We start from the raw sequence: 9,671 nt of genomic DNA, 5'->3' as shown, positions 1-9,671 counted from the left end.
GGTCTAGATTTATGGTGTCCAAGCTAAAAGTCTAGTTCATGTCTTGGGTATCCTGACTTAATTGATCATTTTGGCTTGTGCTACCTGAATTCAGCTTGAAGCTGGCTGAAATGACATGGTTGACCAAACCACTGCCAGTCAGAAACTCAGCCTCAGGCAACTGCTGTTGAAAGGAAAAAGGAGCTTTGGATCTATGTAGACAGCTACACTAGTCAAGTCTGATCAAATTTATTTATTCTCAGAATTATTGGATCAAGGTGGTTCAGACAACTTGTGTCTCTACAGAGCAAAAACATACTGAGGAACTAAATCAGTTACCTACAAATTTCTGACTTGAGGGTCCTAACTGCATTGAATCACTAACATTTGGTTAAGGATTGGCTTCCATTAATAGACATAGGCATTTTCTCCTTGGAAAAAGAAATGTTCTGTGAATAGTCTTTTAATTAAATAGCCACAATTGTATCATGAATGCCACTAGAGAAGGTAGAGTGAAGGAGTCATGCTAATGTGGGATCTTAGGGGTGAAAAGTGGGATGATGGACATACACAATAAGTCAGAGAGGCAATAAAATAAAGTGACTGTAACAAGAAAACCATGAAGAAGGCGTCAAACCCTACATGGGCTGTAACCATACTTGTAATGATCACTTAATTGCTCCTTTCAACCATGAAATGTCAGGCATGGAATCATAGAATTTCAACCTTTAAAATTCCTGTATGGTTAATATTTTTCTCATGACATTTGTCACATCACATATATTTAAAGAATTTGAAAAGTACAAAGAAGAAAGGAACATTCATCCATATTCCTACCCATAATTAGCCACCTTGGTGTCTTTAGGGTCCTATCCTCCACAAATCAGTTGCCTGGTTCCTCCATGTGTCCCACAGCAGACTCACCCAGGACTGGACTCGAAAACCCAAAAGCCTTCCTCGCTGTCTGCCCTCATCTAACCATTGAAGCCTTGTGTTCTGTTCTTTCCCCTCCAGGCTTGGTTTCCAGATTTCCAAGAATATAGCCAGCTACTCTGGTAACCAATCTGTGCCATCGTGTTGACTAATGGATACAAATGTGCAAATCACACCAACCTTTCTTCTCTCCTGGGTGATCTGTATGTTGTAGCTGTGAGATGCCTTCTGGAGCTCTAAGGCTTGACGAAAATGGAAATAGCCATTGTGGAACCCAACCACGAACTCTTTGGTAGCACCTGCACGTCACACTAAATAGGCAACCACTTGTTGCAACTAACACTGAGTCAGCTTCTTTTGCCAGATGGTGAAAGCCATAGATAAAAGAACCCAGAAATCCAACCCAAACTAGTTACCGAAAGGGCCCGGACAAAACTTGGCTCCATAGATGCTCATGAGCTGGGAAATGGCAGGCAAACATGAGGCGAGTTATGGAAGTCATGCGACAGCCTGGCCTCCTCTGAGCTTCATTTTTTTTTTTTTTTTGCAGAAAGGATATAGTAACAGCTAAATTGGGTCAGATCTGCTGCAGTGGCTGGAATAAAATAACAAAGACAAAAGCTTGCTGTGCAAAGAATTATAGGACACATGAAACCCCATGAAACTATCTATGCTATTATTCACCAAGGCGAGCCTTAGATGTACCCAGAGAGATGTCTGCTTCACCACAATTCTGGGTTTCAAGATAATGATGTTGGATGTTCCAGCCTCAGAACTGTGGTGAAAACTCCTAACATCATACCAGTGTCTTTGCATATCCCTGTCTATGGGGTTGGTGATAAAATAAAGGGAGCACTCTATACCTGCTCCAAATGGCTTTTGGCTGAAATTCTAACATTATAATAGGATCGGAGATTAACAATGTGCTAGAAATGTTGTGTTTATATTATGTAAACTTTATAACAATGATGAAGGCAGATATGTATTTACAGAAAGAGAAATTAACTCCCCAAATTTTTACATAATGGGCTCATGGTTGTGCTGTTAGTAAAGGGTCAAAGCTAATATTGACACTTGGGTCTACATGGCCCTGAAGAACTTCTTTTTATTATTATGCCAAGTTATTTCCGAGATGCAAATGAGTCTGTGGAAATTCAAAAGATGCTTTTTTTTTTTTTTTTTTTTTTTAGACTGAGCCTCACTCTGCCGCCCAGGGTCAAGTGCAGTGCAGTGGCATGATCTTGGCTGACTGCAACCTCTGCCTCCAAGGTTCAAGTGATTCTCCTGCCTCAGCCTCCCAAGTAGCTGGGATTACAGGTGTCCACCACCATGCCCAACTATTGTTTTTGTAATTTTAGTAGAGACGAAGTTTCACCATGTTGGCCAGGCTGGTCTCGATCTCCTGACCTCAGGTGATCCACCCGCCTCAGCCTCCCAAAGTGCTGGGATTGCAGGTGTGGGCCACCACACCTGGCCAAAAATGCTTTTCTTTTAGTTAGTCTCCATAAAGGTTGTATGATATTCACCAAAAGATTAAAGGCAATACACAGATGGAATGGCAATTCATCATAACTTCCAATTATTTAATTCACCTTCAGATTTCTGCCCGTCAACTTCCTTTATTCCTTAAAATACCTGTGAGCTTAAAACGCAAAATGTAAATGGTAGAAGAGGTTCAGCACAAATCCATCTTCCCCATCACTTTCAAAGACTACTTAACCTCCACCTAAGACCGTCTGAGTTTGTTAAATGATAAATCCAAGTCAGCCAGTGGTCTCCAAAGGCCTTTTTGCCCTGTTCAGGACTACAGTTAGGTGACTTCCAATTATTTTCCCCTTCCTAAGGATTCGCAAAGATCAGTGTGCTACCTGAATGATGAGGCCAGATATTCTGAATTCAGATTTAGCATTTGCCAGTTTCACCCCTTCCTTCTCCATCTCAACGTTGTTTTTTTCCAAGGAGTCTGTTACTTCCCTAGTAACTAGAGTAGGACAGGGCAGGTGCCACTCCCACTGTAGGGTACATGCAATGAGAGGAAGAAATTAACACCCCTACATATATACAGGGCAGTCCATTAATAGTCTAAGATGAATTAATTAAGGCAATTACTAGTTTTCCCCTAAAAAGCAGAACACTTTAAACTCAGGGGGAAAAAACGAGAAAGTAGAAAAATATTATCGAAGAAAGAGGCTATTTAAAAGCATGGAGCCTTGGAAAGTGCTGTAACTCCTGGCAGATCTTGGAGGGCTCAGGAGTGGGTCTCATGTTGCCTGGAAAAAAAAACAATTTAACCTGGTTTTGCCTAGAACGCTGAAGATTAACTCATGATTTGTGCATAGAATAATCATTAAGGAAAAAGTTTTCAGCTATTGATTATCTTTGCTCTAGAACTAAAACTTTACTGTAGAACAAAAACTAAAATCGATGTTCCCTATTTGCCAATTTTACACCCTTTGAGATGTTAACCGTAAATGTGTAAGTTTCAGATTTTCATTTCAGGTACAAACTAATATTTTAACAGGAAACCTCTGGTAACAATATCACAACACAATAAAATCAGTCTATGGATAGTCATTTCACTTAATGAGGCAGATAAGATTGGCTAGGAAGGGCCATATAGTAATATAAATTCTTCTTAAGAATCAATCAAAAGTATGTAATGTGTATTGACTTTGGAATTCAAGCACAATGAAACCTTACTTACTCTGCATAATGTGGTCATTATTACTACACTATTAGTTTATTGAGCCACAGGAATATTAACACGATATCCTGTTGAAGAGCCTTGATTAGTTAGGAGTAGGTCAGAGAGTGAAAGTAAGTGAAGAAAATTCTAACCTAACAGTTAGAAACTACAGTTGATTTTTATGTAAAATGCAGGTAGATGATCCTGGACTGACATAGTACTCTGAGATATCATGCTCCTTTAGTGCATAGTCTCAATCTCTTGGTCCAAGTGGCAGCAACTACATTCTAGGTACTGTGTTAGTATGGAGAAAAGAAATGTCAGGAAAGGCGTTTCCTGAAATTGTATAAACCACTTTTACTATCATGACATTGGCCGGAATCATTCGGCCATGCCTTGGTGCAGAGGAGGCTGGAAGTGTAATTTTTATTCCCAGTATTCATAAAAAATATGGAAATTCTATTATTTTGGGGGAAGAATGAGTGAATTGATATCAGGTTATTTACCACAAGCTCTATTAAGAATTAGGCAAAAACTGGAAGAGAAGCCATCAGAGCTCAATGTGTGCATGTGGATGAGTGAGAAGGTGTGTGTTTTGTTTGTATTTTTCATAGCATCTATAACAGACATCTCGTTGCTGATGGGTTTCTACTCAGAGACAAGACATGCATGTGGGGAAAGATGTCGAGAGATACAGGTGGGAAACCAGAAGAGCCAATGAGTGATAGAAGTGGGATGTGCAGTGGTTCTTCAGAGGATACAGGTTTTACTATAGTCTTCAGTAGTAGGCTTCTGGGAGGAGTTGAGGGTTGAGGAAGACCCCTGAAAATGCTGACATTCATAAGTAGGCAGAGAAGAGGAAGAAAAGACCAAGGAAGGGACATAGAATATTAAGCAATGGCATAAAAAGGAGAGTAAGTCTAATTGGGCTCCAATATCCCTGCTGCACAGTGTAAGACAAACATTTTTCATTTTTAGTTTCTTTCATTTCAAATATTTATTTAATACAAATATTTCTTTTCTTCTCTTTCTTTTTTCTTTTTCTTTTTTTTTTTTTTAGATAGAATCTTGCACTGTTGCCAGGCTGGAGTGCAGTGGCACAATCTCATCTCATTACAACCTCCGCCTCCCGGGTTCAAGTGATTCTCCTGCCTCAGCCTCCTGAGTAGCTGGGACTACAGGCACACAGCACCACGCCCAGCTAATTTTTACATTTTTAGTAGAGATGGAGTTTCACCATGTTGGCCAGGATGATCTCAATCTCTTGACCTCGTGATCCTCCCACCTCAGCCTCCCAAATTGCTGGAATTACAGGCGTGAGCCACCGTGCCCAGCTACAAATACTTCTTTAATGCCCAGTCTGCACCTAATACCTAAGAGTCATGCACCTAAGAGCCATGACTCCATTCAGAACCCTTTCCTTGAGAACCACACAAATTATTCAAATAAATATTTTAGGGAAATATATAAAATTATATAAGGCTTAGTTTACAAAATCAGGTGAAATAATGGTAGAAAAGAGCTGAGACATGTAGACCAAACAGAATCAAAATCAATAATTAATCTGAATTAACCAGGTAATAGAAAGGAGAGGATTATAAGGTTAAAAATAAAAGACAAAAACCCGATGAACTTAAATAATCATCTCCTCTTGTTTTTGTCTATGAAGTATGAGAGAAGGGTTTCTTCTTTTCTTCCTTCCTTCTTTTCTTTTTTTTCTTTCTCAATGTAGACATTCCCATTAGACTATAAGCTTGAGGAATGCCAGGACTACATCTGTCTTCATTGCTGCTCTACTTCCAGTGCCTAGCAAATTGAAAATGCAAAAATATTTGCTGAATCGAATTGAATTCTTAATCACAAATATGTACATGTATGCATTTAAGAATATTATTTATGTAACACATATAAATGCAAACCCAAACATATATAATTAAAAATAGGCTCATAAACAAATTTTATTGCAGAACACCAAATTTTAAAATTTTTTGTACTTATTTAAACAATGTATGCCTGTATGCAGATCAATGATAAGAACACAATTGTTATATTTTACTGGTAAAGTCATTTTAAACTGTGAATCATGGACCTACATACGAGTGTTTAAGGAACTATTTAACCTTTTCCAAAATATTGTCTTTGGGTTTATTAATTTATTGTATCTTTATTGTCTTTTTAATTAATTTCTGCTGTTATTTAAAATATTTATTATTTCCTTTCTTCTGCTTGTATAGATTTATTTTGCTGTTCTTTTTCCTAACTTCTGTAAACTGATAATGAGATCATTGATTGATTTATTTTTTAGCTTCTACAATTTTCCATTATATATGTTAGGGCTGTAAGTTTTATTCAAATCATGACTTTAGCTGCATTACAAAAGTTTCATTATATTGTATTTTAGTTATCATTTAGTTATACTCTATCATCGTGATTTTTATTGTGATTTCTTCTTTGACTCATGAACTATTTAGAAGTACATTGCTTAATTCCAGATAGGGATTTTATTATTTTAATGGATTACCTCTTTGATATTAATTTATAGCTAATGCCATTTTTTAATTTTAATTTTTGTGGGTACATAGTAGGTACATATAATTTTATTTATTTATTCTTTTTTTTTTTTTTTTTTTTAAAGCAGGGTCTCCCTATGTTGCCAAGGCTGGTCTTGAATTCCTGGGCTCAAGCGATCTTCTTATTTCAGCCTCCCAAAATGCTGGGATTACAGGTGTGAGCCACCATGCCCAGCCAGTTAATTTTATTTTGATCAGAGATCATTCTGTGACTTTTAAAATGTTTTAATCCTTTGAAATACGTTAAATCATGCTTTACAGTTCATGAGTCATGCACATCTTTTCAGTCTTTCCATTTGTCTATGCTTGGGGCTGGATATATTTTATTGCCCTGCCAGTTTACCAATCCTCTCTTTCATTGTATTTAATCTGCCAATAAACCCATTTATAAAACCCTTACTTTCTGTCACTGAGTTTTTTCTTTAGAATTTCTATTTCTTTTCTTTTTAATAAGAGGTATGCATCTGGTTAAATTTTGCAACTTCTCTTTTTCTAAATATGTAAATAGCAGGTATTTTACAATCCATAACTGATAACTCCAAAATCTGGATAACATTTTACTGCTTTATTCTTTTTTCTTTTATTTATCTTTTTAAATGCTTAGTAACTTCTTAAGTTTTTTAATTTGACACAGAATAGATGTATATCTTTTCAGACTATATGTGATAATTTAATATATTCAAATATATGTCTTTTATTTATGCATATTATTCTCTTTTAGCTACTTTAAAATGTACAATAGATGATTGTTGTAAACTATAGTCACTATACTGACCTATTGAACACTAGGTCTTTTTTCTTTTATCTAACTGTGTATTTGTACATATTAATAAAACTCTTTTTGTTCCTCTCCTGTGAGTCCTAACCTTGGGGAACTCGTAATGCCTAGTACTATTGATTGAATGCTAGATATTATGTACAAAAATTACAGAAGTTCTGGTCAATGTCACATTCCTCTGGAAAAAAATGTATTTTTGATCTTTATGGGCAGTTTACCTTAATTTAGTCAGATATTGAACTGATTTGGAGCTGGACTTCTATCACTCTAAGGCCTATTCCATTTTGATCAGAGATCATTGTGTTTCTAGGTTACCCTTACCTTTAAGATGAAGGCTTCAGGAATTTTAGATGAAAGCCTGGGAATACTTATCAGAACTCCTCTTTCTTGGTGGAGCCTGAACTATAAATTTTTTTTTCACATATTTTGTCTGCAAAAAAACTCTGTTTAGATTTTTAGCCGATTAGTGTGTTTCCTCTTTGACCTCTCAATCTCCTGTTTGGGAACCATCACACTCCTCACTAGGAAAAACGGTATGAGAGTTTAATTATTTGTGTTTTTCTTCTCAGTGTCTTTGGCCCTTCAAGTCCTAGCTGCCGTGGAAGCCCTAAACTGCATTTTTTTTTCTTCTCAGTTTCTGATATCAGACTCTGCTCAGCTCTTCTACCTTTTTGCTTCTACTTTCTACTTGGTTTTTCAGACTCTTGCTCTATGTGAGTTTTCTGAATCAGCAAATGCTTTGAGGAAAGAAATAGTGCAGAATACCAGGTTTTCCTCAATGCATTTTCCTTTTTGAGAGAATCCTGGCACCTAACGTTTTGACTTCCTTGATTGTTCTCAAATGCCTTGGAAGAGATGTGCTTTATTCTAAACAGGTGAGTAGGTACAATGCAAGTTACTCCATTACAGCCAGAAACAGAAATCTATTTATTTCTCCATATAACTAAAAACCTACTATAAGTTACCGTTAGTCTTAACCTCAAGTTCTGCTTAGCCAGCAAAGTCATGTAGCGTGATACAGAGAGCTGGGGAATTTCAATAACAGAGTAGAGGGAGATCACAGTAGAGAAGGATCTGGTTGGAGGTTGCAAATAATCTGGTAACTACTCCTGAGAAGGTGATCCAATCAGTTGTTGCCTCCTCTGGCCAGGACTCCTGTGTGTCTTCAGCTGAACTGCTTCTCTTCTCTAGGCCTCTTTCCCCCCAAGGCCAGAGTCTCCTGAATATTAGTGTGTATGGCCAGGTAGGACCCCATTTGTGTTTTTCTTCTCTGTGACTTTGGCCCTTCAAGTTGTAGCTGCCTTGAAAGCCCTATGGTGCATTTTTTTTTCCTTCTCAGCTTCTGATATTGTCAAACTCTGGTCAGCTTTTCTACCTTTTAGCTTCTACCTTCTACTTGCTGTTTCAGACGCTTGCTCCATGTGGGTTTTCTGAATCAGCAAATGCCTTAAGGAAAGAAATAGTGTAGAATATTAGGTTTTCCTCAGTGCATTTTCCTTTTTGAGAGAATCTTGCACTTTACATTTTGACTTCCTTGCAGTGCCTCTTCAGAATCACAAGGGCTAAACAGATAAGTATCTGATCTAGGCACTATAGGGAAAGCTTGATGATAAATACAGAAAATAGTTTATGCAGATGTTTGTTTGTGGGGAGGTATCAAATGTCAGGGATGAGTTGTGGCATGGAGAAATCTATGGCAAGGAAAATCCCTAGTGGTAGTTAGTATCCAGTAAATACTTTGAAATCACTGAAGCAGAGTGCTTCTTTCCCTCCTTCACTTAAAATCCCCTGGGCAAGACAGAACACTTGTATTTATACTAGAGATACAATACTTCTGATTTTTTTTCCAAGCTAACAGATTTAGCTAACTAACTGAAAGCTAGACCTTGAGTAGAAGCTACTGAGTAAATAAGGGAAACTGTTTTTACAATGTATGAGGACATTTTCAGCAGCATCTCTCATGCTGCCTCATCGGTTCTCCTGCTGGTGTCTTCCCTCCCTCTTCACAATAGACAGACTGATTTCCACATAAATTTAAATCCCATTCAAACCAATCTGATTTAAGGAAAAATTTTAAGTAATCTTTTCATCTGCCTTTTAACCAATAGGGTGATACAAAGAAACTGGTTTGCACAAGTCTTGTTGGAGCAGCCTAACATGACCTGGTGCTGAATATTTAATTTCCTGCCAGGATAGCCTATTTCTGTACTGATCATTGGACATGACTCACTGCCCTATAGTGGTTCCATTCTGACCACTAGGATCCCTCCACTGAAGTTTCAGAAACAGAGAAACCTTCTTGGACATCCCCTCTGTGGATTCATAGAACTCCCCATTTGCTTTAATCTCTGTTATGACCACCATTTCCCATTGGTCTGATTTGCCTTGTATCCCCATTGCCAGATGTAGGTCCCTGCCTTAGTCTTGCAATCTCCTTCCTTCTCCCAGGGTCATGAGCAGGTCTTCCAGAGGCTGGTGGCAGAATGTTGCCACCCTACATTTACTCTCACAGTGTCCTGTCTACTTATCTTTGACAACTTTATCTTTGACTCTTTATCTCCATTGTGTCTAAACTTAGTGTCACTGGGGGAAGGCTTGCCCTGCTTATCTTGCTGACCCATGGCTTTCAGCCATGACTTTTACCCAAAGTCTGTCACACCTTCTTCACAGACACAGCATTAAGTTCCAACCCTTTTCACACCTGCCCTGGCACAACTAATAAATA

This window comes from Hylobates moloch, unplaced genomic scaffold, assembly GCF_009828535.3.
Source record: "Hylobates moloch isolate HMO894 unplaced genomic scaffold, HMol_V3 SCAFFOLD_5, whole genome shotgun sequence".
Taxonomy (NCBI): domain Eukaryota; kingdom Metazoa; phylum Chordata; class Mammalia; order Primates; family Hylobatidae; genus Hylobates; species Hylobates moloch.
The sequence above is the reverse complement of the archived record's forward strand: the minus strand, read 5'-3'. Positions refer to the sequence as shown.